The sequence below is a fragment of the Pongo pygmaeus genome, chromosome 15, assembly GCF_028885625.2.
Source record: "Pongo pygmaeus isolate AG05252 chromosome 15, NHGRI_mPonPyg2-v2.0_pri, whole genome shotgun sequence".
NCBI lineage: Eukaryota > Metazoa > Chordata > Mammalia > Primates > Hominidae > Pongo > Pongo pygmaeus.
Genome location: NC_072388.2, coordinates 80,883,993 through 80,898,788, shown reverse-complemented (window position 1 = coordinate 80,898,788; position 14,796 = coordinate 80,883,993). Strand labels below are relative to the sequence as shown.

The following is a 14,796-nucleotide window of genomic DNA, read 5'->3' as shown; positions in this document are numbered from 1 at the left end:
AACCAAAACAGAAAGGTAGAACACATCTTTGCTGGACCTGAGCTGCAAGTTTTTCGTCACCCTGCCTATATACATGTTCAAGTATTACTGCAAAAGCACCTCAAGTATTGATTGTGGGGTTACAAATAACTTTTACCAAGTAGATGGCTATGGTCTGACTATGTTCCTCAAAATTTATGTGTTGGAACTCAATGGCCAATGTGATAGCATAATATTAAGAGGCAGGGTCTTCAGGAAGTAATTAAGTAAGGGTGGAGCCCTCATGAATGGGATTAGGGACCTTATGAAAGGGCTTGCAGGAATAGTTCCACTCTCTTCTGCTCTTCTATTGTGTGAGAACATAGTGCTTATCCTCTTTTGCCCTTCCCTTCTTTCTACTGTGTGAAGACACAGCATCCATCACCTCTGAAGGGTGTAGCAATGAGGTGCTGTCTTGGAAGCAGAAAGCAGCCTTCACTAAACACTGAATCTGCTAGTGCTTTGATCTTGGACTTCTCAGCCTCCAGAACTATGTGAATCAAGTATTTATTGTTTATAAATTACTCGGCCTGTGACGTTTTATTGTAGCATCAAAAACTGACTATGACCAGAAATTGGTACCAGAGAAGTAGAATACTGCTGTAACAAAAACTTAAAAATGTGGAAGTGGCTTTGGAACTGCATGACAGGTAGAGAAGCAAGAAGAGTTTGGAGCTGCATATTAGAAAAAGCCTAGTCTGCTGTGAAAAGAGTGTTAAGGGTAATTCTGTTGATATTTTAGAATACAAGAGCTGTAGACAGCCTAAATCTTCTTAGAAATCACTTCAGTGTTGGTGACCAGAATGATTGTAGAAACATGAACAGTAAAGGCCATTCTGGTGTACCTTTTTGAAAACTGGAGGAAAGGTCATCTTTGTTACAAAGTGGCAAAGAAGCTGGCTGAATTGTGTCCATGTCCTAGTACTCTGTGGAAGACAGGATTTAAGAGCAATGAACTAGGATATTTGGCAGAAGAAATGTTGAAGCAAAGAGTTTAGGGTGCTGCAGGGCTTGTCTACTTCTAGTGAAATGTGAGAAAGAGGAACAAATTGAAGGTGGTAATTTATAATAAAAAAAGAAGTGGAACTTAAATGATTTGGGAAATTCTCACCTGGGCAATGTAAAGAATTTTTTAAAAGCATATTTTGGAGAGCATATCAAAGGAGTGGTCAAGTGAGATTAGGCCACTAAGGAGATTACATTACACTAATCTCCTTAGTGGCCTAATCTCACTTGACCACACCTTTGTATTCTCTAGCATCCTTTGATAAGGAGATTAGTGTAGAGAGAAGGAAGCAGGATGCTATTCATCAAGACAATGGAAGAGTATCACTGAAGACATTTCAGAGATCTTTGAGGCTGCCACTCCCATCACGGGCCCAGAGTATGAAGGCCTTGGGGGCAGAACAGTTTCAACCGAGGGGCTCAAGGTGCCTGTAGAACTTGAGGCTCACTGTCCAGCACTATCTCAAGTCTGCTGTCTGCATTCTGGCACAAAGCTTCTTAGCCACCCCAGCTATGGCTCAAGCAGACCCAGGTACAACTTGGGCTGCTGCTTCAGGGGACACAGGCAGTAAGCCCTGATGGCATCCACATAGTACTAACTCTGTAGGAGTACAGAGTGCAAGAGCTGTGGGGACATGGCTGACTTCACCTAGATTTCAAAGGACATCTCAAAGAACCCCAGGGCCCAGGCAGAGAACTGCCACAGGGTTGGGACTACCACTGGGATTTTCTACTAGCATGATGCCCAGTGGAGCCACGCAGTCAGGGCTGCTGAAGAAAGTGTCCATAGGACAATGTCTAGAGGAATCTTAGAAGCAGTGCTGCCCCACAAGACCTCATAACTGTAGAGCCAACTGCAAGCATCGGTAGCCTGGGAGAGCTGCAGGTACCTACATCCAACCTATAAGAGCTGCTGTGAGTTGTGTCCAGCAAAGCTGGTAGGGCAGGCCCCCTCAGTACCTTGGGGGCCCAGCTCCTGCCTCAGTATTTCTAGAGGGTGAGACATGGAGTCAAAGGTTATTCTCAAGCCTCAAGATTTAATGCTGTTTGCCTTGCTAGGTTTAGGACTTACTTGGGACCTCTTGGTTCTTTCTTATTTCCTGTTGCTCCCTTTTCTAATGTCTATCCTATGCTTGTCCCACCACTGGATTTTGGAAATATATAACGTTTGCTGTCACACATTTGCAGATGGAGAGCAGTTTTCCTTAAGATGAATCTTACGTTGTGTCTCATCCATATCTGATTTGGAAGACTCTGAACTTAAGACTTTTGAGCTGATGTTGGAACAAGTTTAGACTTTTGCAGTTACTGGAATAGAATGAAAGCATTTTACGTGCAAGAAGAATATGAACTCATGGGACCAGAGACAGAATGCTATGGTCTGAATGCATGTCCCAAAGTTTACATGTTGAAACTTTATGGCCAACGTGATACTATTAAGAGGAACATGTAGGAGGTGATTAAGTCATGATGTTGGAGCCCTCACAGATGGCATTATGGCTTTTATGGTATTTGGACTTGAGGGAGGAGGTTCACTATTTGCTGTTGTTCCTCCATGGAAGGACACAGCATTTCTGCCCTCTGGAGGATGCTATAACAAGGCATCATCTTGGAAACAGGGAGCAGCCCTTGCCAGACACTGAACCTGCCAGCACATTGACCTTGGACTTCTCAGCCTCCAGAACTGTGAGAAATAAATTTCCATATTTTATAAATGACCCAGTCTGTAGCATTTTGTTATAGCAGCACAAATGGACTAAGATGTAGATATATTTGCAAATATGGAATTCACAAATAATGAGGATTGACAGTATCATTTTTTCCTTAGAAACAGTATATGCAGTAAATAACACCTTTGGGATGATATAAACAGATCAGCATTGCCAAAATATGTGAGATAAACATTTTTAAATTCTAAATACTTCAGGCACAGGTATCAAATACAGTGGTTTCTTTAAGGAGAATGTCAAGCTGGACAGCGGTATGAAAGATTATTGAATCGGGAAAATGTTGACTGCTTCATTACTTGGCAGGCATTGTGTGAAACAGTGGCGATTCTTGACATCCAGGAAGCTGGCAGAGTAATTGATTTCCCAGTTCTCAAAAACTAGTACCTAAAATCCAATCTCAAGCAGCCCTAAGGGTTTCTTGAAGTGCCCCTCCAAAAATCCTGAAATCTTCAGCACATTAACCTTGAGAATATTAAAAGTCTTCTAGGACTAAATCCCTTATGTATAATGAGCCTGTTAAAGGGTTGAGTAAAAAAAAAAAATACTAACAGTGAAGAAGTCAACAAAAACCAGTACTCGCTATTTTGCATATTATTAAAAAAATGTGTTTCAGTAAAAACTGTACATTTTCTACACATAGCACATCCTTCCAGGTTATCAAATTCTATCCTTTCATTGGTTTTGAGCTATTTTGTAACACTTTTGAGTTGTAAGTAACAAATAGACATGTAAATTTTGCCTGATCTGATAGAGATTTAATTGACTCCCCTACCCTTCAGGGCAAAAATAGTTTTTGCCTCCACTGGCAATTCATTTCAACATGTTTTTGCTTGCCAGATAAGTTTGTGCTTTTTAAAACTTTTTCTTCAAACCAATTATAACATCTGCCTGGTTTCAGCTGTTAAGATGGACAAATTTTTCTGCTACCGCCTTAGTTTTCTCCTGGGGCCCTCAAAATTAAACTAAAAAAGAAAGGTTAACAGGAGAAATGGTACACAATTTTATTAAAATCTATGTGCATGACAGTTCATAGAAAAGGAGTGAAATTCAAAGAAATAGTTAGACTCAGGGACTCATATATCATTTTAAGAAAGAAAGCGAGGGTTGGGCTTCAAGGAATGATAAATCATGGGAAAATGACTAGGAAATATATGGGGGAACTAATAGAAGATAAAGTTTATTTTAGTAAGGTTTGTTTATGCGAACTCATCTTGGTGTCAGCTCTCCATCTCAGGGAATAAGAGCGCTCTTCTCTTCCTGGTACACAAGAGGATAACTTCACAAAGGGAAATGCATGCCCTGGTTTTAAGCAGCTAAGGGAAGAGTTCTCTGCCCTTCCCTTCCCAATGTCCTTCAACTCAAAATAATCCTTATACCAAAGTGACATATTTTAGGGTGGCATATTCTGATCCCCTTCAATTCATATATGAGTAAAATAAAATCTTTAATCAGGCACCTTTAGAGTGGTTTCCAGGGCCTTAATTTTACTGTGCTCTGTGGGAGGCACATGAGAAAAGGGAAGTCATATGTTTGCTAAGTCTTATATGCAATAGTTCAGACACTACTTACAGAGTAAGTACAATGTTGTCTCTTCTTACTGAGTTCAGTTTTGTAATTAGGGAGAAAAAGAAAGGAGAAAAGACACTTTAGAGAACGTTTCTGTGCCCTAGATGGGGTTAAAAAAGCGAGATACCTTAAGTAGCACACACAGTTGCACAGTACCAGAGTAGCAAAGGGCTATGAACAACTTCCTCAAATATCTTTCAAATCTTGAGTAATATTCAGTCTTGGTATAGTTTTCTGAGCAGCTGTCCAAGGTGGCTCTTACAGAATAAATAACTGAAAAATGAGGCTGCTACGGCACTCAAGAGCTCCTCTAGGCTATTTAAAGTGTCAAGCACCTCAGGTATCATCTAACAGTAGTTAGTAGCCACCAAATACTCTACTGTTAGGAGAATATTCTAGTATAACTTTCTTTGGAAAGAATATGTGAGTGTGTGTGTCTGTGTGTGTGTGTGTGTGTGTCTATGTATGCCTGTGTACATGTGAAAGAGAGAGAGAAAGAAGGAAGAGAAAGAAAGAGATAAAGATCCTCCATTAGTCTATTATGTAAGTAACATTCCAGAGAAATGATTGGTGGCAATTGTTGGACTTTTTACTAAGTAGTTTATCTAACAATTATCAATGGACATGCAGAAATTCATGGCTGGCCAGGACTCCAGGAAATCTGAGAGACATTGTCATACACAGGCTAATCATAACTTCTGCATTCCTTCTACTCTCCATACTTGGAGACAATGTAATCACTATCTGGAAGCTTAGCTCTACCTTCAGAATAGCAGTCATGCAGCTATCCTGACCTAAAGAGAGTTCTAAACTATTCCAGTTCATTATGTCTCTATTCAGACTCAAATCCTTCCTGCAGCTTAGGCAACACAAATGCAATGTCTTCTTTCCAAAAACCATGCTTTAACCTTATTTCCAAGCCCCACTCCCTTGCAAATATTCTTTTTATATACATGTTGTGGGCATTTGTTCATTAGGGGTCATCTAGTATTCAATCTCCTCCTCCCTATTTACATCCTGATCTTCTTAAAGAGGAAATTCTCCCTTGCAAGTATTCTTGATGGAAGGCAGTGCTCACCTCCTGCTTCCTAACCCAAAGGAGTTGCACTTTTTTTCTCTCTACCCTGGCATAGCCAGTGAGGTGGGTACATTATTAGTTTCAGCCAACCATATGTCATGTGCATTTGCATTTGAGAATATTCAATTCTACTAGATAAATAAGTTTGTAGTTTATAAAACATAGGCAAAACGCTTTAAGGTATTTTAAGTACAGGTAAGTAGCTGGTAAGCAAAAAGTTTGTTAGATGGAGGTAGAACCTATGGGGTGTGGTAATAGGAAGCTAACAAAGAGAGAATGTATGCTTCAGAGAGGAATGAAAGGAGCAACAAATGTTGAATGTTCATGAGGCACCTGGACACTAAGCACACATGAGGCTATATAGAAGGCACTGGATACTAAGCACACATGAGGGTATATAGAAGGCATTGGATACTAAGCACACATGAGGCTATATAGAAGGCACTAAGTATTTGGGATACATTAACTATATGTGAACACTTACCATTCATGAGGCTTTAAATAATCACTCAATAGTGACACTCATTCTGACTCCTTGTGTCCTCTGCCCCCCAAAAACAAATAAAGCCCATGGCTGCTCATCAAGTTAATTGGTAAGCTCCAGCTGTGGCCAGTTGTACTTGTCCCTGTGTGTCTCCAATAGGACAAGTGTGTGCCTTGGGCCCACGGTGTCATCCATCTGTGGATTCCTTTACTCAAACCTCAGCTCTGGTCCTCATAACCATACATTGTTGCTTTGTCTCTCTCACTTTGTCTCTCTTTGTCGCCCAGGCTGGAGTGCAGTGGTGTGATCTCGGCTCACTGCAACCTCTGCCTCTCAGGTTCAAGTGATTCTCCTGCCTCAGCCTCCCAAGTAGCTGGGATTACAGGCACATGCCACCACATCCAGATAATGTTTGTATTTTTAGTAGAGATGGGGTTTCGCCATGTTGGCCAGCCTGGTCTCAAACTCCTGACCTCAGGTGATCCACCTGCCTCAGCCTCCCAAAGTGCTGGGATTACAGATGTGAGCCACCACACCTGGCCTTAACCACACTTGTGATAGACTGATGTGGCAGGATATATGAACATTGCATATTCTAAGATTCAGATTATGTTGTCCTTCCATCCCACATGCACTTATCCTAAGTCAGTTAATTCGCCCCATCCCTTTCCCCTTGCTTCTCTCTGTGTGTTTTCACTTGATTGGATTGGATAAGTGTCATCGGAGCATCTTAATTTGTTTTGCAAACCTTTCTGTTCTAGGTCCTCTAGGATAATCAGCTTGGTAGTGCCTCCTCACCTCCCCTTGGTATCATCTGATTTTTTAATGTTTACGCATCTGGTGAGTGTGTACTAATAATTCATTGTGGTTTTCTTTTTGCCTTATTATCAATGAGGTTGAGGGCCATTTCATAAATTTTTTAGCCATTTCAATTTTCTATTTTGCTAAATGCCTGTCCAGGTCCTGTGTACAAATTTCTATTGAGCTATATGGCTTTTTCATATTTCACATTTGTGGGAAGTCTTTATTTATTTTGGATCCAGATCTTTGGTTAAGTGTCACAAATATTCTACTCTGCTGTTTCACTCTTTTAAGGAGTCTTAATTTTAACATATTAAGAAAAAACAATCTTTTCCTTCATAGATAGCATTTTTTGTATCTTATAGGAAAATTCTTCCTAACTGACTCCATGAAAATATTTTCATGCTTTACTTTCTAAAGCTTTATAGTTTTACCTTTCACATATAAGTCTTTAATCCACTGGGAATTGATTTTTTGTGAATGTCCTCGCTTTTGTTCCAAGCCAGGTTTTCAAGCCTCCAATCAATTTTCAAAGTCCCCTGTCACCTTATAAGAAATTCTCGTTTTGCTTCAGATAGCCAGCATACGTTTCTGTTGCTTTCAATCAAGAGCCCTGGCTGATAAAAGAGACTACTGCCTCGGCTCCCATTCCTGGAGCCCTGCCTTTTAACCCCAGTCCAGTGCTGTGCCCTGTGACCAGATACAGACTGGTTTTTGTCCATGGGTTGGACTATGCCCAAAGTTTGCCATACTCTATGATCTTGTACCTTACCCAGCAGACTACTTCATATTTCTGAACCTGCAGCTGGATTGGTTCCACTGGCTTCTGTCTCAATGCCAGTGCCACTGGTAAAAAGCTATGCTCCACTGATTCTCAAGATATGACATGAAATTGTGAGCCAGCCGTTAGACACTGAGCTGGAAGAGTGAGAGGCCCACAGAAAGAGGGTAACAGAGATAACATTCATAAGCCATCACCAATTGACGTCATCTGCTAAGCCAGACAAGTAAAAGCAGGCTTAACTCCCAGTTGGGGATTTCAGATCTTATTGCTGTGCTTTGTGTCTTCTATCAGGAGACCACGCAGGAAGATTCACACTTTACTTCTTTCCAAGTGGTTTATTGATTTGTGGATTCAGTGAAATGTGCATCAACTGAACTAACTATTCCCTTTAAGTAAAGGAGAGGGGGGAAAGGGTTTCATAGTGTGCTGAAATTAACAGGCACAACAGAACTGCCTCTTAGAGTTCAGCCACAGCACAATAGATACGCACAGTATGGGAGCAATCTGGCTATTAAATAACTCCACTTCATCCTTAGCGATCAAAACAGTGTGTTCTGATTTATTCTTTCCTTGTCTTCCTCCTCCCTACCCTCACCGCCCCCCGAAACACTCACATTTCAGAGATCATGTGCACTATTTAACAGAAAATAGATTTCTTTTCCTTCTTCCACTTTCCGTTTACGTCTCTAGGTTTTATTTTTTCTCACTACTTTTAAATATATAGCAAGCTTTAGATACTGTCTTCCTTGAGGACTGCTTAACTTCATATCTCTGATTAAGTCACAATGGAAATAATGTCTAAGACAAGACAAGATGGCAAAAATACCACATTTAACCAATGAAATTTTTCTTATGAAAATGCAAGCACTGTTCTCGTATATGGATATGATTTCACTGGCCTGTTGCCAGTGAAATATATTCTGTTCAGGATAACAGAAGATATTCCTTCTCTTGATAAGGAATAGATCATCTTCTTCCATGAAGTCTGCGTATGGGCTCTTGTGACTAACCCGGAAGACTGCAATTTTATGACCTTTACAGACTTCAATGTCCGTTGATGTAATCACTTCATTTTCTCTCAAAAACAGTAAGATAGGTAAGACCTGTAGCACTATCTTCAGCTTCTTGAAAAAGAAACTGAAGCCCAGAAAGAATTAATGGATGACTCAAGGTACATCCAGGACCCAGTTTTGACTTATCTGACTCCTTGGCCAGTGTTCTTTCTAAGATAATTGTCTAATAATGAAAAGGCTCTCTATGTGGCTAAAATAATATTTATTTTATGAAAAACTTATATTCTTACCAAAAATTAAACTTGCAACATTAGCCATCTTCCTAGCTTCTTTTTTGTTGTTGTTGTTGTTATTTTCTATTTTTTTTATTATACTTTAAGTTTTAGGGTACATGTGTACAACATGCAGGTTAGTTACATATGTATACACGTGCCATGTTGGTGTGCTGCACCTAGTAACTCGTCATTTAACATTAGGTATATCTCAAAATGCTATCCCTCCCCACTCCCCCCACACCACAATAGGCCCCAGAGTGTGATGTTCCCCTTCCTGTGTCCTTGTGTTCTCATTGTTCAATTCCCACCTATGAGTGAGAACATGCGGTGTTTGGTTTTTTGTCTTTGCGATAGTTTGCTGAGAATGATGGTTTCCAGCTTCATCCATGTCCCTACAAACGACACGAACTCATCATTTTTTATGGCTGCATGGTATTCCATGGTGTATATGTGCCACATTTTCTTAATCCAGTCTATCATTGTTGGACATTTGGCTTGGTTCCAAGTCTTTGCTATTGTGAATAGTGCCGCAATAAACATACGTGTGCATGTGTCTTTATAGCAGCATGATTTATAATCCTTTGGGTATATACCCAGTAGTGGGATTGCTGGGTCAAATGGTATTTCTAGATCTAGATCCCTGAGGAATCGCCACACTGACTTCCACAATGGTTGAACTAGTTTACAGTCCCACCAACAGTGTAAAAGTGTTCCTATTTCTCCACATCCTCTCCAGCACCTGTTGTTTCCTGAATTTTTAATGATCGCCATTCTAACTGGTGTGAGATGGTATCTCACTGTGGTTTTGATTTGCATTTCTCTGATGGCCAGTGATGGTGAGCATTGTTTCATATGTCTGCTGGCTGCATAAATGTCTTATTTTGAGAAGTGTCTGTTCATATCCTTTGCCCACTTTTTGATGGGGTTGTTTGTTTTTTTCTTGTAAATTTGTTGGAGTTCATTGTAGATTCTGGATATCAGCCCTTTGTCAGATGAGTAGATTGCAAAAATTTTCTCCCATTTTGTAGGTTGCCTGTTCACTCTGATGGTAGTTTCTTTTGCTGTGCAGAAACTCTTTAGTTTAATTAGATCCCATTTGTCAATTTTGGCTTTTGTTGCCATTGCTTTTGGTGTTTTAAACATGAAGTCCTTGCCCATGCCTATGTCCTGAATAGTATTGCCTAGGTTTTCTTCTAGGGTTTTTATGGTTTTAGGTCTAACATTTAAGTCTTTAATCCATCTTGAATTAATTTTTATATAAGGTGTAAGGAAGGGATCCAGTTTGAGCTTTCTACATCTGGCTAGCCAGTTTTCCCAGCACCATTTATTAAATAGGGAATCCTTTCCCCATTTCTTGTTTTTGTCAGGTTTGTCAAAGATCAGATGGTTGTAGATATGTGGCATTATTTCTGAGGGCTCTTAAATCATCTTTCATACTTGGCTTAAGTATTCTATTATATAGATTATGAAGACATGAATTGTAAGGTAATACTATTAATAAATATTACCATGTGCTAGGATTCTAGGAGTATCTAATACATTGAATACAATCTGATTTGAGGTAGGGTTTTTTTTTTTTTGGCAATCCAGGTTCAAAAATTAACTCATTACTGAGATTCAAAAGCCAAACATATTCCACTAGAATGTATTTAAACAAGAAAGGTCAAATTCCAGACTTCCATCCTTATTAGCATACAGATTGAGTAAACAGGCTTTTTGGAAACATATTTAGGTCTTTATAACTGTACAAAAGAGGCAGGGGATGGTTGGTTTCAGGGCACAAATCTGATAACACAATCTGTCCCTTTTGTTTTTTGAATACTTAGCTGTTAATTTCAAGGCTGGGTGAAATTCCACTGCTTTCAAGGATTTGTTTAAATAGGATTATAAGAAATGAAAGAAGAATGTTTAAGAAAATTTACTGTATATGTGTAAGTAGGTTTTTAAATGTTTTACTCTGGTTATCATGACTCTTCTAAAAGAACAAAGGGAATTAATTCCTTTTTTGCATGCTATAGCTTATTTAATTCCATTCACTTGTGGATTCATTCTCCACTATTCATACAGTAACTGCCATGTGTTCCTTGTATTAGACCGTAGGCTATAGAAGTAGGGGTGGAAAGTGTAACCTCAGGGGTGAGCACAGAGGTCCCACAGAACAGGAATCAATCACCACCTTGAAAGTCAAGGCAAGCTTTCTAGAAGAGATGATATCTAATCCTGGGAAAACAATAAGAGTACCCTGTCTCAGTCCATTTTGTGCTGCTATAACAGAATACCTAAGACCGGGTAATTTACAAAGAACAGAAGTGCAATCTCATAGTTCTAAAGGCTCAGAAGTCCAAAATTGAGGTTGCCAGCAAGCTTGGTGTCTGGAAAGGGCCCAGTCTCCACTCCCACGATGAAGGCTGCATCCTCTGTAAGGGAAGGATGCTGTTCTTCACATGGCAGAAGAGAGGAAGAATGAGAATCCACTTCCACAAGCACCTTTGTAGTGGCATGAATCCATTCATGACCTAAATACCTCCCATTAGGCCCCACCTCCCAACACTGTCACCTTGAGATTACATTTCCCATTTTTTGATGGGACAAAAACATTCAAATCATAACACACACTTACAGTAAACCCAATTTCTCTAGCTGTTCTGTAAACTTCAAAGCCTTCCCAGTGAATTAAGGACAGCGTGAAACAAGCAAAAAATTTTAGAGACCTCTGGTTTTATGACTTCTGTCCTGGGGTCCCAAACAACTATAGTTCCATAAACTAGTTCCAATATTTCAAACAACCTAGTAGAAATCAAACTACTATTTTTTATTCTTGTCTGTTACTTACTGGCGACCCTGACTCAGAACTTTTATACTAGTGTGACCCAGAATGCATCAGAGAAGACAGCCCTTCTGACAATTCCTGTAATCTCCAACATTGTTCATAAAAATTACCCAAACCTCTCTATCTTGCTTCAAAGTCTAATTCTCTCTTGCTTCACTTAAACTACTTTTGAATGTTGGGCTTGATTACCCACCCTTCTATGGAGGAGCCATCAAGTGGCTTTGGAAGCTTTAGCCCCATGATTTTAATCACCCCTTCCCCCACCATACACACAAATTTCTCCAAGAAAAAAAGACCTTCAAAAATTTTAAACGTTTTTTATACAAAAATAGCATAAAGAAATCACCTAGCATCCTCCTCAAATAAGGATGCTGGCTATAGCAGATGCTGTATGCAATATCCCTAACAAATCCATTTCTCCACTCTTGCAAAAAAAATTATAATGATAACATTCCTTTTTCAGATATGAGGCAGCAAAACTCTCAGAGAAGATGTGCCACTTTTTCCCCCAAGGACTGAACTCTGATTAGTTTAAGACTACCATGCTGGTGGTTGACTCAGATATAGGTGGAAGATCTAATTCTGTCCAGTGACATCTGAGAGCAAGTCAGCTAGGGGCTCCTGGAAAATATTTTCCTTATGATAAAGAGAGAGATATCTGATACAAACTATTTTCTTTATTTCTGCCTCTGAATGCCTTTGAAAGTTTTGGGACGCCTTTGGATTCCTTTGATCAAGAACATGATGCCACAGTGTGACCCTAAGTAAACAAGCATCAAGACAAAGCTAGCACCCTGGGTGTGGAACAATAAGAAAGAAATAAGAAATAGCCTAGATTCTAGGTGACATCATTGATTCATTATGTAACCTTGGAACTGCTCTGTCTCTGAACTTTTTTAAATTAAAATATAAAATTTCTAGTTTAATCATCCTCTATATAGAAATTATAGACTTACCATTCTCTTCCTGCCCTTTTAATCTGACAACATTCCTATTTCCTTACCTTAAACTTTGGTTCTCCCTAAATAATTTAGCTCCAACTCACCATCCTTACCTCCCACTCCTTCTGGACCCCTTTCTAATCTAATAATACCAAGAAAACATACAGCTCAAGCTGATGGACACAAACTCTTAATTTGAGTCCAGTGGCCCATCTTAGTCATTTGAGAGAAGACAGAAGATAAGGATATACTTCATTATGTATGCCTTTGATAGCAAATAAATGAAAATAGAAATCACATGTTGCACAATTAGTTGTGGCAGACAAAAGTAGTTTAAAAGATAAAGTACATAAGCATTTTTTTAAGATTCTCAGTGATAAAGAATTTGAGAATCACTGTTATAATTTAGGTATTGATTTTGTCCTCAAGGGAAAAAATCTAGAAGATGTGAGTCTCTTTAAGACCTGGTCAACCCAAATCTTTTAAAAAATAACCTTTAATTCCAACTTTAGGTAGCTGTCCAAATAAAAAATTTCCAAATCCAGAAAAAGCTTAAGCTAAAAATCTATTTGTACCACCAAATATTGGAAATCATCTAAATAATAAACAATGAGAGATAATCTCTTAAGTAGATTATGATGTGGCCATATAATTAATACAGTAATTAAAATAGTATTCTAATATTTTGTTAGCATGGAAAATGCTAATTTGTTATATAAGGAAATAAAATATGGACAAGGGATGTATAATGTGTTTGTCAGAATTATACTTTGACAAAACCACATATAGAAAAAAATGACAAGATAAAAATATTACTAAAATGTCAAAACAGTGACCATATTTGGTAGTAGAAAAATGGACCATTTTTTCTTTCTTCTTGATATTTTTCAGTACTTTCCAACTGTTCTTTTACAAAAGTTTATGAGCTCCTAAACCCAAAGTCGTTGCCACACTTGTTGATTGGTGGCTTTCTCTCAGTCACTGCCTAAAACTGGACCAGGATAAATAAGGCAATTAATATACAGAACAATAAACTAGATGAAAGTTTCAAAGCAAACAACCCAGATGTTCCAAATTTCCAGATGTTTGTTGGAGAGTAAACTAAGTCACCACATCTTTAAGTGCCTAGTTTTATTTTCCATTCGGATGTTTTGCTTCCAAGTAGCTGGATGTTGAAACAACAAAGTCAGCTAAAATGTCTGAGAAAATGCAGCAGGTTGCTCTGGCAGAGAAACACACAGATACAAGTTTACCAAGCACCTGTCTGTACTACATCTGTGCTAGAGCAACCGATTGCTTCCAAAGGCCCAGATTTTTAATATAAGCATGTCTGATTCAGTAGCTTCCTGGATGCCTCTACTATTCCAGAGAGAAAGGGAGAAATATTGCCATTGGCACACAATGAAAGGATGGTTTGGGTTCTGTTAGGAATCTCTTATAAGCCTCTAATCCTGTCTTCAAGGACTACAAAGCATGACTTAACCAACAACACAGACTGGGGCTTCCTAGAATAGGCCCAGTTCCTCTGCTGCCTTCTGATCTCCTACTTGCCTGGAGAAGTGCCAAGGTATTAACATTTAAATCACCAAGAAGGGAATTGGACCCCTCTGAGTTGTTTCTATCCCATTGAGGCTATTTCTAGTAATCGCCTCAAACTTCCCAGGGGAATGGAAAACCCCAGTCTATTAGTATCAGAATCAGCTTACAAGGAAACAGCTGCAGCATCCTAGAATAAGAATTAGATGGGGAATCAGGAAACCTCACTTCTAATTCTAGCTCTGCTGGTAACAACTTGGACCCTAGGCAAGCCACAAAAACACTTAAGTCCACAGATTCCTCATCTTTAGGAAGTTTATGGGTTTATCTCTAAGGCCTCAATGATCCCATCTCCTTACCTTTAAGTGTTACCTGGATATCTGCCACCCAGATGCCCACAGAATCTTTCCAGAATCACTCCTTACCTTAAAATGTGGAAATCCCAGTGCTCTCTCCATGTTTTCTGGAGGTTCCCTGGGAACATGTTTTCAGTCACCTCTTGCTCTAATGACCTCCAGCTGCTCCTTTTTCATTCCTCGCTTATCTTAAATCCAGCCATATTCTCTTCCCTCTACATCTGTTTATCCCACACTTCCATTTCTTGTTTATCTACTCTCTTCCGTCCGTTGTTCTCTTTCTCCTCAAACAGAAAGGTAAGGTCTGGAGAATTCACAACTGAAACAGTCAGTACCCAAAGCAAAACAGCCTTAAAAATCAAAATGAGCCTGGCACAGT

General features: G+C 39.3%; 1 long non-coding RNA gene across 1 annotated transcript in view; it reads right to left on the bottom strand.

Moving 5' to 3' along the window:
- LOC129013074 (uncharacterized) overlaps nt 1–14,558 on the bottom strand; it is a 134,741-nt gene extending 120,183 nt beyond the window's left edge. Inside the window, exon 1 of the long non-coding RNA XR_008493764.1 lies at nt 14,487–14,558. This is a non-coding gene — a long non-coding RNA (uncharacterized LOC129013074). The remainder of the gene's footprint in view (nt 1–14,486) is intronic.
- Nucleotides 14,559–14,796: the final 238 nt, after the last annotated feature.